The sequence below is a fragment of the Lithobates pipiens genome, unplaced genomic scaffold, assembly GCF_037356315.1.
Source record: "Lithobates pipiens isolate NorthernLeopardFrog02 unplaced genomic scaffold, aLitPip1_a1.2 Scaffold_1, whole genome shotgun sequence".
NCBI lineage: Eukaryota > Metazoa > Chordata > Amphibia > Anura > Ranidae > Lithobates > Lithobates pipiens.
The window spans coordinates 205,807,630-205,826,029 of NW_027507685.1; the positions used below are offsets into that span (position 1 = coordinate 205,807,630).

At 44.5% G+C, this 18,400-nt stretch overlaps 1 protein-coding gene across 2 annotated transcripts in view; it reads right to left on the bottom strand.

Annotated features, from left to right (window-relative positions):
* LOC143982295 (calpain-2 catalytic subunit-like) overlaps positions 1-18,400 on the bottom strand; it is a 260,340-nt gene that overhangs the window by 78,174 nt on the left and 163,766 nt on the right. The gene's annotated exons all lie outside the window — the stretch shown is intronic.

Below are 18,400 nucleotides of genomic sequence, written 5' to 3' on the forward strand. Positions count from 1 at the left end.
GTGTGTATGGGGCATAACCTTGGGTGGCCCGATGGCTCAGCATCCTTCAATTGAGAAATTGGAAAAAAGTAGGCAAAACTGTGACTATCCATTGACATGATTCATTCATTAACACTCTTCAGCATGGATAGAGGAATCTGGATTTCTCTTTGCTTATTAGTTTGTTGGGCCCAACAAGAGAAATCTTTACGTGTATGACCAGCTCAACTGCACAGAGGGAAATTTTGAGGTCTGACCTCTCACCCCTTCTATACTGGAAAGTTTACAGTTTATTTTTCCTTAACATCCTCCCTAATGGGCCACCCCTCTTATGCATACGGACTACTATCATACCTCCCAACTTTTTGAGATGGGAACGAGGGACACCTATTAGCAAAAGTATGTAGGCATAGGACACAGCCCCGTTACACCCCCTTAAAGGAGAATTATGCAAAATGAATGATTAGTTAAACCCGCAAGTGCTTTTTTACCACTACTATTCCTTTATATTGGCTTTTAAAATTTACAAATGCAGCAATTTAGAAATTGGATGAAAGGTCTAGCACTAGGAAACGCTTTTTGAAAGATAAAAAGTGCATTTTATATATAACTATATAGATCAGACCAAAATGAGGGACAAATGAGGAGGAAGGAGGCACATTGTTCTAAATCGGGGACAATACCTCGAAAACAGAGACAGTTGGGAGCTATGTACTATGGCTATTGTTAAGCTACTGTTTGCAGGTCCAGCCTTTGGTACTCAATTATGTCTGACACTTTTACCTGATATGGTCATGAGCTCTGAAAACAGTTATGAATAATGTAAATGTTAAACATTACTATAGTACCAACTCCTTTATTGTATCAGTAAGGTCGAGAGCATTGTGTGGGTGGAACAGGTCCTGCTAAACTGGTTCAGTTAAAATTAACACATTTCTAGGCTTGTTTAATGACCAACCTACAAACTCTTTACAATTTATTTAAAGGGTGTTTATGCTTCCGAATCCTGTCATTTACAACTTTATTACATGATAATCTTGTCCAGCAGCTGGCAACTGCAGACGAAAAATTACAGAAAAATTGTCAGACAACAGATCTCATCAAGGGAAAGGCTGATTATTCTGGTTGAAATGTCGCTATTGTTTTACGTTTGATAAGCTACATCCAGAGCTGTCTTGCTGCAGATACACTTCTAGTCTCCAAATAATAAACAGGCAAGAGTGCCTGTTTATGTGACAGCCGACTGACAGCCAAGCCTGAGGGTGGAATTATTTCCAAAACGATGTCCAACCTTAGAGAAACACTCAAGTTAAAAGCTGGCCACATACATTGCCATCTGATTGTACATTCTCCTTTAGAATTACCAAAATATCTCAAAGGAGGGTCTACTTATAAAACCTGATCACTCTGGGGGTTATTTACTGAAGGCAAAACCACTTTGCACTACAAGTGCAAAGTGATCTAATCGCTGTAGATCTGAGGGGGACACGCAAGGAAAATAAAAAACAGCATTTTAGCCTGCACATGATCAGATAGTAAAATCAGCAGAGCTTCCCCTCATTTCAGATCTACCCCTCAGATTTACAGCGACTGCATTTCCAAGTGCACTTTGCACTTGTAGTTTGCGCTTGTAGTGCAAAGTGGATTTGCCTTTTGTAAATAACCCCCTTTGTATCTAATCAGGCAAGCCCTTATATTTTTGGTCAGCTTAGAAACTATCAGGCAACCAAATATGCAAGTTGTTTTTTTCAGCATGGTAGGGTTCTATGCACAATCATTGCTGTTTTTTGTTTAGGCAGATCATGGAAGAGATAGGATAGGTGTGTGTTCAATTGGAAAGGATGACCAATAAACCTAAAATATGGTAATTTGCGCACTTTCAATGGATAATAATGATTGAACATTTTTTAAATATTTAAAAACACTTTAACACATCTTCCAGGAAATCTTTAGGTCTATGGCCAAACTGATTGGCTGTTTTTGAGAGATCCTAGGACTCCTTCTATACATTGCTTTGTATGCTGGAACTGCCACAGACTGGCAGCTGATGGTAGTGATGTACATGAACATCAAATCATCGCAGTTTGACTGCTATAGAGTTATAAGTTCAGTAAACACACCTAAAAAAAAATATTGTAATTTGAAATGATGTACAGCCGGTAATGATCGATGCACACCTGACACACAGCGCTGATCGGCCCTAAACTCCCTTCAGACTGTTCTGCTGCTGAGCAACACAGCCTGGTCTACCACCTGCTCCTGAAGAAATCAGCACCAGTACATTGATGAGGTATCACTCTGCTCTCTACTCTAAACAGTGTAAGACCCCTTTCACACCGAGGGTGTTTTGCAGGCGCTACAGCGTTAGAAATATTGCATGCAATCCACCCTTAAACTGCTGCTCCATGTCCACGTCATGGAAAAGTCCTGCCAGCAGCTTCTTTGGAGCGGTGAAGGAGCGGTGTGTTTACCGCTCCTCCACCGCTGCTCCCCATTGAAATCAATGGGGCAGCGCTGCAATACCGCCAGCAAAATGCCGCTATTGCGGCGTATTGAGGGTGGTTTTAACCCTTTCTTGGCTGCTAGCGGGGGTAAACGTCCCGCTATCGGCTGAAATGCGCTGTAAATCCGACGGTAAAACGCCACTAAAAATAGCGGCATTTTACCGCTGATGCTATGGGCGGCTTGGTGTGAAAGCCGTCAAAAGCCATGAAGGCCGTCGATGGAGCGATCCCCCCTGAGCAAGCGTATATCCACGGGTATCATCACTGATCCGCCGCATGTGAAAGAGGCCTTAGGCCGACCATACACGGTTCGAATCTTGGCTGGTTCCTTATGTGCCTTAGGCCGCCCACACACTACACAGTTGTTGGTGAATGTACAACACCCCACTACAATATATTCTGATTGTACAACTATGTAGTACAAGGGCCTGCCTACAAATTGCATGGGTAGATGGATCGTTTGGGTAGGGTCCCACATTATACAGTTTTAGTAAAGAGATTTACAGTGATTGAAAACTAATACTGTACAAGGTATGGTTATCTTAAAGGATATTATGTAATCAGATTGTAATGTGTATGGTGTGGCACTAAAGGTCAGTACTGTATTATACTCACACATAAGGAAGAAGTGCCAGATTTTTTCAGTTAAACAGTTATCATTTGTTCTACAGTTTGCTTTCTCTTTTTTGCCCTGAGGGATTACAAATACTGCAGTTTAAACTACAGGCTAGCTTAAGATATCGGGAGTCAAGGAACGTTTATCATCTTCTGCAAAGCATTACAGTTCTATTTGTAGCTTAAACTTTGAATTACAACCTAGGGGGAGCCCTTGAGTACAGGTAAAATATTGCATTGTATTATTGAATGTGAGAAACATTATATTGCAACTTGGTGTGTGTATTGAGGCCACTTTGGGAAGGTGTCTAATATAGGTTTTGGAGAATATTGAACACTTGTCCCGTTGTACACCTGTCTACATATACTCCCTACAGTGATTATTGAATCCACAGTTTTCATATCTATACTGATTGTTATCAACTGTCATTTATTGTTTGTGTTTAATCACAGTGTTCATTATGTTTGATATTCACTCTAGTAAACTTTGAGTGGTTCAGTGACATTGTGCGAGTTTCTCATTGATACCATCCCATTACAGAATGGAACCCAAGGTGTCAGAGGTAAGAGAGGATCTGCAGAGTCGGGGTAGCCAGTGGGGTATAGAGTCAGTCAGCAGCCCTCACGGGGGTACCGCTACACATGATCAAAAAGAAAGCAGACTGGTTAGTGTGGGCAGGGATCAGTTCTTACAGATACAAATAGAGAAGGTGTGCTGCTGGTTAGGGGATGGTACAGGGTAGAACATGAAAGCAATTAAGCACAATCTTACGTAAACTATCTGAACTGCTTCCAGCACTGGCTATATAATATTGGCAGGGCTCCAATTCAATTATCAAACCTTCCAAGCATTAGTAAAACAAATAACACTCACACTGTAATATATCTCCACAACTCCGGCTATGGTGTTACATTGCAGTATACAGTATAATGGCTAAGGTGTCTTTGCAGAATACCTCACTATGCTGGAATGGTCCTGAGAAATATAAAGCTATTTTTCTACAAATTGCCCATGAAAGGCCACACACTTGTTCCAATGGTGCTGCATGACTGCTGTTCCTTCCAGGTAAAATATTTTTTTAACACAGCAAGTTTTAGTTTTTTTTAAAGATTATGGTACAGAAGGTAATTTGACATTTAATACCGGACAATAAAAAAAAAAAAGGGCATCTTAAAAACGCTTTAACCACTTGCCGACCGCTGCACGCTGATATACTTCGGCACAATGGCAGCGGTGGGCAAATGGGCGTACCTGTACATCCCCTTTAAGAGCCAGGGATAGCGTGACTGTGCCCGCAGGACCGGCAGACAATGTCAGCCGGTGTTCTGCCGTATAGTGTCCGGCTATGAAACAGTGTCCGCCCCGTACTGCGCATGCGCAGTACGGAGCAGATGAAGGAAAATGCAGATGAAGGAAAATTTCCGAAGCTGAACGGCGCCTGCGCGGTGAGTGGAGGTGGTAGCCCCACCATCCAAGCGGACATAGGGTTGTGAGTATTAAATGGCCCCTCGCGGGCGAGCTTCGCTCGCCACGCTTCGGGCTCTGCCTCGCTGCGCTCGGCTCTTTTTTATTCCTACTCTATGTCCACTTGGATAGTGGGGATAGAACCTGGACTCACGGCGCAGGCGCCGTTCATCCTCGGCAATTTTCGGAATCTGTGTTGCTGTGTACTGCGCATGCTTTTTATTTTTTTTAAGGGGAACTCCTCTAAAGGCTGGGTTCACACTGGAGCGATGCGGGAACGCTGCGAATCTGCGGCGGGTTCCCGCATTGCATGCCTCCCGGCGGCAGTTCACACTGCCCTATGCGAACTGCTGATAGTGTCAGTGAAATGTTAATGACACCCCCAGATCAGTTTGCATATTGCAGTGCGATCTGCAAACTCGGACAGGAATCGGATCGCATGGTGTGAACACCCATGCGATCAGATTCTGCTGCGGACCAAAAAAAGGGTCCCGTGCGAGTTTGCGGCGGGTGCGATGCGAATTCAGCCATACTATCTGTATGGCTGAACTCGCATCGCACAGAGATCGGATGTGATTTGCACTGCAGTGCGGTGCGAATCACATCCGTTCTCATAAACCGCTGCAGTGTGAACCCAGCCTTAAGGTCAATACAGGAAAAGGGTCATTAACCACATGCAGACCAGCCACCGCAGTTGTAATGGCACGGGTGGGTGAAACCATGTTATGCAACAACGCTTCGCCCTGTGGCTACTAGGGGGCGTGCGTCCCCTGAGCTGATGTGAGTGCCCAGCGGTCACGATCACCGCCGGGCTCCCGTGATCGCTGCTGTCACAAGGAGAACCAGGATCTGAGTGTGTGTGTAAAACACAGTTTCCGGTTTCTGAGGGGAGAATAGACAGATAGTCTGTTCATACAAAGTATGAACAGCGATCTGTCATCTCCCCTGCACAGTCCCCTCCCCCCTTCAGTTAGAACAGGTACTAGGGAACACATTAACCCCTTGATAGCCCCTAGTGTTAACCCCTTCCCTGCCGGGTAACATTTTTACAGTAATCAATGCATTTTTAAAGTATTAATGTCAATGGTCCCAAAAATGTGTTAAAATCGTCCAACATGTCCACCATAATGTCGCAGTCCTAATAAAAATCGCAGATCGCCGCCATCACTAGTAAAAAAAAAAATAATAATAAAAATGCCGTAAAACTATCCCCTATTTTGTAGATGCTATAACTTTTGCGCAAACCAATCAATATTACGCTTATTGCGATTTTTTTTTTTTGCCAAAAATATGTAGAAGAATACATATCGGCCCAAACTGAGGAAAAAAAATATGTTTTATATATATTTTTGGGGGGATATTTATTATAGCTAAAAGTAAAAAAATAATGCGTTTTTTTCAAAAATGTCACTCTTTTTTTTGTTTACAGTGCAAAAAAATAAAAACTGCAGAGGTGATCAAATACCACCAAAAGAAATCTCTATTTGTGGGAAAAAGGGACATCAATTTTGTTTGGGTGCAACATCGCGTGATTGTCAATTAAAGCAAAACAGTGCAGAATCACAGAAAATGCTCTGGTCAGGAAGGGGGTAAAATCTTTCAGGGCTGTAGCGGTTAAGACAGAACCAGCACTCTAATCTTTAGACTATATCAGCTTCAGTGCAGAAAAATATACACCTTGGATAAGCCACCAAAACCACCTCCTGCAATGCCCACTGGCAGAAGCTTCTAGCCAGCTCTCCAAGACATTCATTAGCAGAAAATTTTAACCCCTGGTGCTCCAGTGCAGACCAACTAGGCCTCAGACCCAAGCGGCATTGGCCTCAAACACACCTCTTCTCCAAGAAACAGCCCAGGAGGCAAGAGAACTTCCAGAAGGTCCGCCCCTTCCCCACCCCCCAAAAAAAACGTACACCTTCCCCTGCATGCACCACAATAAACCTCCTAGTGATTGGCCGGAGAGACATTAATATATCCATAATTCAGATTATTGTATCTTTTCACTCTCCAACAGCAGGCGGAAGCAAGCTCAGAGAAAAATTAAAGCAATACTATCAATTCAAAACTCAGTCTGACTATAGCCCAGCAGCAACACTAAATTTAAGGCTCTCTTCACATCTTGGCATTACGAATCATGGGCAGAATTGCCGCGAATCCAAAAAGCGTCAAATCGTGGGACGCCCATGCGATCCCACAAACCGTCAAGCAACAATCGGGGGGTAAAATCACACAAACAATCGCAGGATGCCTGTTACCCAAAATAAGTTCTTGTGCTTCTTTTGGGCGAAAGGCATCCTGCGATTCTGTTTGCGTGATTTTGCTGCGATTGTCGCTCAATGAATCACGGCGCAATCAGGGTGCCATTGGAAGTGATGAGGATCGCATGGCCGTCCTGCGATTTGTCGCTATTTTGAATTGCAGGCAGAATCGTGGCGTTTCCGATTTGAAGCACCAAGATGTGAATGAAGCCTAAAGGGTAAGGTCACCTTTTGTAACATATTACAATGGAGTTCCACCAGTGGCGGCCCGTCCATAGGGGGCGCCCGGGCGCCGCCCCCCCCTCCAGGCAGTCACAAAAAAAAAAAAAAAAATTTTTTTTTTTTGAAATGGCCCTTTAAAAAAAAAAAATAATTAAAAAAAAGTCCTTAAGTGCACTGTGTACGAGCGCCGGACACAGTGCAGCGCTGGACACAGTGCACTATGTGAAGCGCCACGTCAACGCAATCACAAGATTGCAGACGCGGCGCTTCATTTGCGGGGTTTTAACCCGCCTTGTGGCGCAACTAAAAGTGCCGATCTGCATCCGCCCGGCGCCCATAGGTTTACTATGCTATGGGCTTTGAGTGACAGACTAGTTAGTCTGTCACTTCCGGTCTTCCCCTGTGTCAGACCAGTGCGCCGAGCGGAGGAGCAAACTCCTGCACTATGAAAAAACAAGGTAGATGCATTGCTGGAAATCCACAGGAGGGGGGCAGAGCTACAGGATGGATGGAGGGGGAGGCTTCACACGGGCTGTGTGTTTATCAAGTGCTGATCGTCAGTGCTTCTATTATCTTCACTGGTGTTGCTGTGTCTCGGTTTGGCAGTGTCAGTGGAGGCTCTTGTGAAACACACAGCCCATATGAAGCCTCCCCCCCACCCACCCATCCCTCTGTCCCTGATTCATCCCAACCACCATCTCTCTGTCCCTGATCCATCCCACCCACCCACCATCCCTCTGTCCCTGATTCATCCCACCCACCAGCTCTTTGTCCCTGATCCCTGATCCATCCCACCCACCCACCATCCTTCTGTCCCTGATCAATCCCACCTACCATCTCTCTGTCCCTGATCCATCCCACCCACCATCTCTCTGTCCCTGATCCATCCCACCAACCATATCTCTGTCCCTGATCCCTCCCACCCACCATCTCTCTGTCCCTGATCCATCCCACCGTCCTTCTCTCCCTGATCCATCCCACCCACCATCTCTCTGTCCCTGATCCATCCCACCGTCCTTCTGTCCCTGATCCATCCCACCTATCATCTCTCTGTCCCTGATCCATCCCACCCACCATCTCTCTGTCCCTGATCCATCCCACCGTCCTTCTGTCCCTGATCCATCCCACCTATCATCTCTCTGTCCCTGGTCCATCCCACCCACCATCTCTCTGTCCCTGATCCATCCCACCGTCCTTCTGTCCCTGATCCATCCCACCTACCATCTCTCTGTCCCTGGTCCATCCCACCCACCATCTCTCTGTCCCTGATCCATCCCACCAACCATGATCCATCCCACCAACCATATCTCTGTCTCTGATCCCTCCCACCCACCATCTCTCTGTCCCTGATCCATCCCACCGTCCTTCTCTCCCTGATCCATCCCACCCACCATCTCTCTGTCCCTGATCCATCCCACCGTCCTTCTGTCTCTGATCCATCCCACCTACCATCTCTCTGTCCCTGGTCCATCCCACCCACCATCTCTCTGTCCCTGATCCATCCCACCAACCATATCTCTGTCCCTGATCTATCCCACCCACCATCTCTCTGTCCCTGATCCATCCCACCGTCCTTCTGTCCCTGATCCATCCCACCTACCATCTCTCTGTCCCTGGTCCATCCCACCCACCATCTCTCTGTCCCTGATCCATCCCACCCATCCATCCCTCTGTCCCTGATCCATCCCACCCATCCATCCCTCTGTCCCTGATCCATCCCACCATCCTTCTGTCCCTGATCCATCCACCCATCCCTCTGTCCCTGATCCATCCCACCCACCCATACCTCTGTCCATGATCCATCCCACCCACCATCCCCCTGTCCCTGATCCATCCCACCACCCCTCTGTCCCTGATCCATCCCTCTGTCCCTGATCCCACCCCACCCACCACTGATCCAACTCCCCACCCCACCTCCATCCTTCTGTCTCTGATCATCACCATCCCTCTGATCCCACCACCAAAGGCAAACATGTAAGATATTGCATTATTGCAGTCACTAAATGTGATGACTGTATTTGTTTTATTTTATTAGGCTTTCTTGTACTTCATTGTCTGCGATGACCTCTGCCTATTGCTGTTTCCCGAGCACCTTTTTTGTGTTTCCTGTTTTTTTTTCTCTGGTGAACGAGGAGTGTGGCTGGGCTGTCAGACATATTGATGTGTCATTAGAACCTGGTGTATAATGTAGAGCCTGGTATATGATGTACAGAGCCCTGTCTATAATGTAGAGCCTGGTATATGAAGTATAGAGCCCTGTGTATAATGTAGAGCCTTGTATATGATGTACTACAGGGGACGGAGTTGGTGGATTCTATAATGGGTGGGGCTTATGAGAAGTGGGATGGGTCAAAAGGGTGGGCGTGGTCTAGCGCCCCCCCATCTTAAAACTTCACCAGCCGCCACTGAGTTCCACCCAAAAGTGGAACTTCTGCTTTTAAGCACTCTTCGCCCCGTTACATGCCACATTTGGCATGTACATTTTGGGGGGGGGGGGGTGCCTAGTTTTGAGAGGGACTTCCTGTTCCACTTCCTGCTTCTGACTTCAGCCCACCTAGGTGACTTCTCCTCTCCCCCTAGGCGGCCTCTTCTTCTCGGCAATCTTCTAGTACACATCACAGGTTCTAGAAGATTGCCTGTCCACTCAGAGTGCAGCGCAATTCGCGCATGCGCAGTGCACGTCCGGTCGTCTGTCACAGCGGTGTGCCCACAATTTCTATGGCGGCGCCATGGTGAGGAGCGAGGCTTCAGAAGGTCACATCGCTGGACCATAGGACATTAATGTTTATTAAAGGTCAGCAGCTATACTCTTTGTAGCTTCTGACTGTTAATAAACTGAAAAAAGCCCGGAACTCCACTTTAAGGGTGTACAAATGCACCGCCCCCCGCACCCCTCCCCCCCGGGGGATCTTCTTCCCCTGCTTGCATTTACAATCTAAAAAAAAAAACGTGGCCGCGTGCGTCATCCATTCACAGTGTTCTGTGAACAGGAAAACTACAAGTCTCAACAGCCTACGTGGCTGTTGGTTCTTAGTTCTCAATGAACTATCAGAGCAAAGGGCAATGTTGAACACTTTAGGCAGTTAACTGAGCTTCCTGTCAGACTGCAACTTCCTGCCCATATCAGGGGTAATGGCGGACAGCTACATAGTCCGCATGACCCTGGCATTATAACCATGATCTGCTGATCATAGGTGCATTGCTTTACACGTACCCATCAATTTTTTTTTATAAAATGTAAAAAAAATGTGCATTTAAAAAAAATTTTTTTTGCAAAAGTGAACTTATCATTTAGACTAGGGAAACTACTGCTTGGGGCAGGGTCCCTATGTGTGTACTTGTGCATTAGATTGTAAGCTCCTTGACAGTAGGGCCTAATGTGAATGTACAGTGTGTAAATTGTCAGTGCTATATAAAGAAATAAAGAGTCCCCATTGTTAAAGTGGTTGTAAAGGCACAAAGTTTATGCATGAAGGTAAAAAACCTTGTGTGTGCAGCAGCCCCCTAATACTTACCTGAGCCTCCTCTTGATCCAGCGATGTCCACAAGAGCGTTGCCTCTCTGGGGACTCACACTCTTGATTGGCTATTGGCAGCAGCAGGAGCCATTGGCCAATGAGCCGATCAGGAAAAGTAGGGGCAGGGCTGAACTATGGCTCCAAGTGTGAATGGACACAGAGCAGTGGCTCGGCTTGGGTGCCCCATAGTAAGCTGCTTGCTGTGGGGGCACCCAACAGGAGGGAGGAGCCAGCAGCACTGGCGTAGGACCCAAAAAGAGGAGGATCCGAGACAGACACCCCGTGAAAAACCAGTGCACAGAGCAGGTAAGTATGACATGTTTATTATTGTAATGGTAAAAAAATTAAACCTTTACAATCAATTTAAGCTCCATGATCCCCATGATTAAGCTTCAGGATGAAGTAAAATGCATTGGGGCCTTGGCTTGGCTAGAGCCCGGGCTGAGGCCATCATTCCACATATCCACAGGGTCTTGCAGTGAAGTACAGGACCTTTTTTGTCTCTTCAATAATAAGAGTACTGTACTAAACAACCCTTGTAAAGTAGAAATGTCCAGGAGACTAACATGCATTTTTCAGGAGACACTCCATTTTTTATGGTACGGCACTCCACATGACTGCGTCTTTGAAGTCAATACAGGTGTGAAAATTCCTCCTTTTGTAAATCAATACCCCCAGTGTATAGAATTCAGCGAGCCATATGTAGTAACACAGATCCTTTTCACACACTAATGGAAGTATACAGCACAACAGGTGCTATGAAAAGGATAGGGTTGCCCGAAGCCGACCTCTCCTCAGTTCATACACAAAGCATAGTTTTACCGTATGAGCACTCCAATGCACTGTATTTGTGTAAGAAAATCTTTTATTACACACTTCATAAGATAAAACGGTGTCACAACATTGGCCCGGATACTGGAGAATACACCCACAAAAGAGTACCACACATACAGTACACTATGCTGCCAAAAGTATTGGGACACATGCCTTTACACGCACATGAACTTTAATGGCATCCCAGTCTTAGCCTGTAGGGTTCAATATTGCGTTTGGTCCACCTTCTGCAGCTATAACAGCTTCAACTCTTCTGGAAAGGCTGTCCACAAGGTTTAGGATTGTGTCTATGGGAATAGTTGTAAAAATGTGTGATACTGCGCTGTCCCTATATTACTCAGAATTGAATAAAACAATCAAACTAATAAAACAAAAAACAGAAGTCGGCTGCAACTAAAATATGTGAGACACACACTATGCAAAACAAAAAAGAAACTAGCTGCGCTGAAAAAAAACAAATAAGTGATAGCAGCTGATTAGGCTGAAACAATTAAATGTAAATAAATCGGTCAATAAAGTAAATATTATGATGTGACCTATAAAAAATGAAATAAAGAATAATGTCCAAATAGTCCAATAATATTCAAATATTTGAATTCAGTGATCCAAATAATGAGACTGGTGAAGGAGAATCCTTAGCGCTCTATTAACTGGTGACAAAACACAGTAGCGCCCAAAGAAGCAGTGACAGGGTATGATATATAGGAGATATTTCTTGGACCTACAGGTAAGCCTCAATCTAGGCTTACCTGTAGGTCAAAGTGTGTTGTAAGGGTTTACAACCACTTTAATAGAGCGATAAGGATTCTCCTTCACCAGTCTCATTATTTGGATCACTGAATTCAAATATTTGGATATTATTGGACTATTTGGACATTATTCTTTATTTCATTTTTTATAGGTCACATCATAATATTTACTTTATTGATCGATTTATTTACATTTAATTGTTTCAGCCTGATCAGCTGCTATCGCTTATTTGTTTTTTTTTTCAGCGCAGCTAGTTTCTTTTTTGTTTTGGGTCTATGGGAATGTTTGAGCTTTTGTGAGCTTAAAGAGGAAGTAAACCCCTTCAAACCACTTTGACCTACAGGTAAGCCTAGATTAAGGCTTACCTGTAGGTCCAAGCAATATCTCCTAAACCTATATGGTTTAGGAGATATTTGCCCGAAAATGGGCACCGCTGTCTACGGCGCATGCGCCGTAGACAGCGGCGCGCAGGCGCACTAAATGCGGCAAATCCAAGAATGGATTTGCCTAATTTGTCGACTCCCGTGCGCATGCGCGGGAGTGACGTCATCGCGGTTTAGCCGTATGGCAGCGGCGGAGCTGCGAGACGCGACTCCCGTGCGCATGCGCGGGAGTGACGTCATCGCGGCTTCGCCGCTGTCATTGGTCGGAGCTGCGAGACGCCACCAGCAAGATGGATGCGGCGGACTACAGGGATCAGCGGCGACTTCGCTGGCTCCTGTGTCAGGTAAGTGACACATAATGAGCTACTATGCGATGCATAGTAGTCCATTATGCTTTACCTTTGCAGGGAAAAAAAGAGGAAGTAAACCCATCAGGGTTTACTTCCTCTTTAAGCACTGACGTTGGGCGAGGAGTCCTGGCTTGCAGTCTCCACTCTAAATCATCCCAAAGGTGTTTTATCAGGTTGAGGTTAGGACTCTGTGCAGGCTAGTCAGGTTCCTCCACCCCAAACTCGCTCATCCATGTCTTTATGGACCTTGTTTGTGCACTGGTGCGCAGGCATGTTGGGACAGGAAGGGGCTATCCCCAAACTGTTCCCACAAAGTTGGGGTCATGAAATTGTCCAAAATGTCTTGGTATGCTGATGCCTTAAGAGTTCCCTTCACTGGAACTAAGGGGCCAAGCCCAACCCCTGAAAAACTCCACACCATAATCCCTCCTCCAACAAATGATTTGGACCAGTGCACAAAGTAAGGTCATGGATGAGTCTTCTGAACCCCAGTACCAAGTCCCCCTGACACCTCTGTGAGTCCTTCTGACCCATTAGCACCATGCCTTCCTGAACCCTCAATATTAGAACATCCAACCCCCCCCCTACCCTGCTGGGAAGGGGTTAACATCATCTAGGGCATCCAAAATGTGTGGCTAAATGAGTGTAATGTTTACTGCTTTTTTACTAAAGATCTCTCGGTTTCTTATCCCTGGGGTAAGAAACAGGAGATATCTTTCCCTCTGTACAGAGTCCTGTGTTGATTGTTAACACAGGGCTCTGGGCTGTGATTGGACACAGCTGATCAGCAGGTCCCGGCCATTAATCATTTGCTGGAATCTGCTGACAGACACTAGCTGTGTACAATCACAGAGGGTATTGGGGGGTTGCCTAAACCCAGAAGCAGGCAGCAACGCACCAGTTACCTGCACGGGCTGCCTATCTGCAGAACGTTGCGGTCAGGTGGTCCTTAAGTGGGTTATACAGCGTTTCCTCTATAGAGTTTTTAATTTCTTTGGGTTGAATTTTTTTTCTATCTTTCGTAAGCAATTTAAGAAAGCTTGCTTGCATTTTCTTTTTTCAAGATCAAAACAATATTTTAATCTGTTGTTGCTGGGCTCTTGAATGGCGTACATAGGTCAGTGCCTATTCTGACTCTTTGGAAACACTGCACTGCAGAGGTAGAACTAAAGTAGGAGAATTTGTTTCATCTTTGTGCATCACCTGAGGCTAGTCACTATAGTGGGTATATGTAAGAGTTTACAAACGCTTTAAGGTAGTCTAATACATTATTACTTGTTGACAAACAGGATTTTCAGGATGGAGATACTAGAATGTTCTTATCACATAATTCGTGCTGTTCAATCTCTTATGCTTCACGAGCAAGGCATGTTAACAAGGCTGCCACGAATGCAGGCAAAAGCAGCATTTGGACTAAAAAACACGCAGAATCAGTGTCAGATCATCCACAAAGATGGGTGGAGGTCCAGGGGGGCCAGCTACATAATTCATACTCTCACAGTAAATGAGGTTATATGGCAATGGGTTGAGGGAGCATGCATGTGTAGACAGTTGATGGAGCATTGCTTAGCGCAGGGGTCTCCAAACTTTCTAAACAAAGGGCCAGTTTACAGTCCTTCAAATTTTAGGGGGACCGGACTGTGGCCATTGGGAGTAGAAAATGTCCTGACATCGGTGAGAAAAAAAAATAATGGTTCATCATTTGTCTCACTGGAGGAATTGTGCCCCATCTTTGGTGTCATTGGGCCCCATTATTGGTGTCAGTGGGAGGAATTGTGCCCCATCATTGGTGTCATTGGACCCCATCATTGGTGTCACTGGGAGAAATTATGTCCTATTGTTGGTATCAGTGGATGAGACAGTGCCCCAAGGGCCGCATCAAAGCATGCAAAGGGCCGTATCTGGCCCTCGGGCAGCAGTTTGGAGACCCCTGATTTAGCACAAAGTATGTAGGAAAAGGACACCCCCAGTTGTGTGAACCATGGGGAATTAACAGGCAAAAAATGATTGACTATATAAAGTGCTTTACTTTTTCTACTACTTTATACTGGCTTCTCAAAATAACATATGAATTAATTTATATGCGGTATAAAGTTGATTGTAGCCATTGTTACATTTTCAGGACAAGCTTTCGGGTTATACCACAGTATAGAAGCAGTAGAGAAGGAGCTATACTCCAAAACTTTGTCCAGAAAATATTAAAGCCTGATGAGTTTACTTCCTCTTTCATTCCCTGCAAAGGTAAAGCATAATAGACTACTATGCATCGCATAGTAGTCCATTATGTGTCACTTACCTGACACAGGAGCCAGCGAAGTCACCGCTGTCCCCTGTAGTCCGGCGCATCCATCTTCTCGGTGGGTCTCGCTGCTCCGCAGCTGTCATTCGGCAAAGCCGCAATGGCGTCACTCCCGCGCATGCGCACGGGAGCCGCCACGCGCGGCATATCGCTCAGTGCGCATGCGCCGTCGACAGCGGTGCCTGTCTTTTGGCAAATATCTCCTAAACCGTGTAGGTTTAGGAGATATTTCTTGGACCTACAGGTAAGCCTAAATCTAGGCTTACCTGTAGGTCAAAGTGTGTTGTAAGGGTTTACAACCACTTTAAGTGCAAATAAAAAAGCATTACAGACAGTACTCAATTGTGTTGTAAGCTGAATACAAGGTTTGGTGTTGTACAACAGTTGGGAGCTGCGCACAAATGGGGAAGCTTTTTTCTGTGCCTATTTCTAATGCCAAAAGTGTATCTAAACACAAAATCAAGTTGTAATTTATTGTAGTTTACCAGTCCTTAGAAGTGGTTGCTGAATTTGTTTGTTTATTTTAGACTTTTTTACCCTTTATTTTCACCCAGTAGTTCTAACAGTAAGGATAGTCATATACATAAAAAAAATTAGTTCAGCCCCGTGGACTAAATTAGTGAAATAAATAGATCCCCCTCATCCAGGGTGGATAAAAATAGACTATTTTTTTTTTTTATCAATTGTTTTTAAATAAAATGTAGGTGGAGTAAAAATCTATCTAGATATAGTTTTGTATTTAAGATGCATTGTTAATTTAGTTTATTCAGCATGAAATGGAGCTTAGTTATGTAGCATGAGGCTGTATATTCTGCAATATTTACAATTTTGGTAAACTCATCAAATCCACCCTGCCCCCATCCACAATAAACAGTATGGATGGAGAAATCTTCCCTGCTGGCTTTTGTATACTGACAGCTGCTGCTCCAACGGCTTTGAGAATACCAGAACAGTGCCCGCATCTGGCTGGCTGCAGTCACTGTTCACCGATAATTTTCTGCCCATCTCCTTTGATTTTTACATTGAATTTTGTCAAGTGGTGGGCAGGGCTACCAGTACAGCGGTATTTGGACACATTTTGAGACGTATATGACCAGCTCACTTAAGCCAGCCATAGGCGGTTCAGCGTTTGGGTGGTCTTGACGTGCTTGACACAAATCACGTGACATTTGGGCGTTCGCTTTGCCGGCCGGCTATTTTAACGCTGTTTTGACCTTTAGGTTTGTGAGTATGTTTTTTATTATTGAATAAAAGATTTTGTTTACGGATTTACGCTATGGGAGTTTCTACTTGCCTTTTATGAATGGTTCAACCGTGTGGAAAACGAGTTGGTGCTCCGGTGTGATGACCCCTTAAGATTTCTGATAACAAATGCCTTTTTGATTTGAGATTTTGGTAAGCGCGCATTCTTACTATTTATCAGCACGGTGTTGGTGAAGAAAACCTTTTTTATTGCACCTGCACAGGATCTCTTTGGAAGAAACATTTCCGTTTATTGGACTGTTATACTCATGATACATCTTTATGAGGAACTGTCGTTTATACACATTTTCTGAGCACTTTATTTATAGTATCTGTGATTATTTATACAAATTTTGTTGCACTTTATTATTGCATGAATTTAAAATTATTGAGTATATTTTTATTTATTTATTCACTTATTTGTATTTTGTCACTAGATTTTGATCATTTATGGTGTATACACAGTATTTTTGTTTTTTTCTTATAATTTTTGGGTAGTAATTTTTTGTATTATGATTTACTATATGTGAGAGCGCGGTTAAAATTCTTGATTTTAAAAAAAAAAAACGTATTTGTTGGGATTTTGTTACACTTTAATCCGTCTCTGCATACACTCATGCTCAGACTAAAGGCCATTCACAAGATAAGAAAAGCAGCAACTATACTGAATTAACAGGACAACCAGTACAAAGGATAATTACCAGATGCAAAAGAGATCTGTGGTCTTTACTGTCCAGGTCCAGAAACCTGCTGTGCACATTATGAGGGGTCCCACTGGCCAGATTACATTATTAACAGAATCCTGCCTTAAAGTAGATTGGCATGACAAGAAACTAGTTTATCCAGGAGAGGTCAATCTAGTGATTTCAGTAGTGCAGCTAACCCAGTAAGGGTTGTGCCTTCAATCTTTCCTCATTTGCATGCTTATTGCAGGTCAGCGACTCAAAAGATTGAAGTCACTAAAAGCCAGGTATCTAGCATTTTCACAAGTTCAGCAATCGTAGCTTATATATTTCTTTTGTCTTAGCAAGGGTTTCCTTTATATTATGATTTTGGAAGAGAGAATTGAACTATAGCAAGAGGTTATTTCTCCTGGAGTCCCCAGAAGATAAAGTCAAGAGGTGACACAGCAAACCTCTGGAGGCTGGTGCTTTTTCTTTCCATCGGCAGCAATGGTTGCATGGTATAGGTTACCAGGCGACAACCCAGCACAGTGGATTTACAACAAACATTTGGAAGCAAAAGCGTGATAATGTAGTCACACATTGTAAGGGGTGGGTATATGGTTCCAGAACAGCATTCAACTCTTCTGTGGAGCTCATGGGTGGAATGCAGGGGATTCAAGCCAATAGACAAGAGACGGTCATTAGTGGGGAGTCATTGGATCCCAATAGCCTGTGACTTGTATTGCTGTGAAATCTGCCGTGATCCTGCACTTCCGCCTGCAGGAGCTGCATGCGCCGTCGGCGGGCCACTTGTGCTGTTATAATTCACATCAGAAATCAATCTACGGGTCCCTGGGACTCTAGGTCCTCCAATCACCATATGTAAACAAGTCATTTTACAAACTGTCCTTGAATTTCATGAAGGTTGGAGACCCTGGCAGGAACCCATTCATCAGACAGGTCACATGTCTGATAAAGGGGTCCTGCATGGCTCTGAAACATCTCCATAGTACCCATGATGTGATCACTGAATAAAGTTGTGGATCCATTCTGAAGCTCCTTGGTTTGCTGGTGACATACTTCTTGCCTTGAATGTCTTTGGTCTCCAGCTGGTTGGTCGCTACATCAGCCAATTATATCTATAGCCAAATGCAGGGATGTGTGCATTGGGAATATTGTACTTGAAAAAAATGTCAAGACACAGTGCACCACAACACCAAGAGCATTTTAAGCTGTGTATTATGATGTAGTGCTGGTGAGTTGCTGTGCACCGTTGATGTGCAGTGGTATGCAGTTGACAATGAATGGAAATGCACT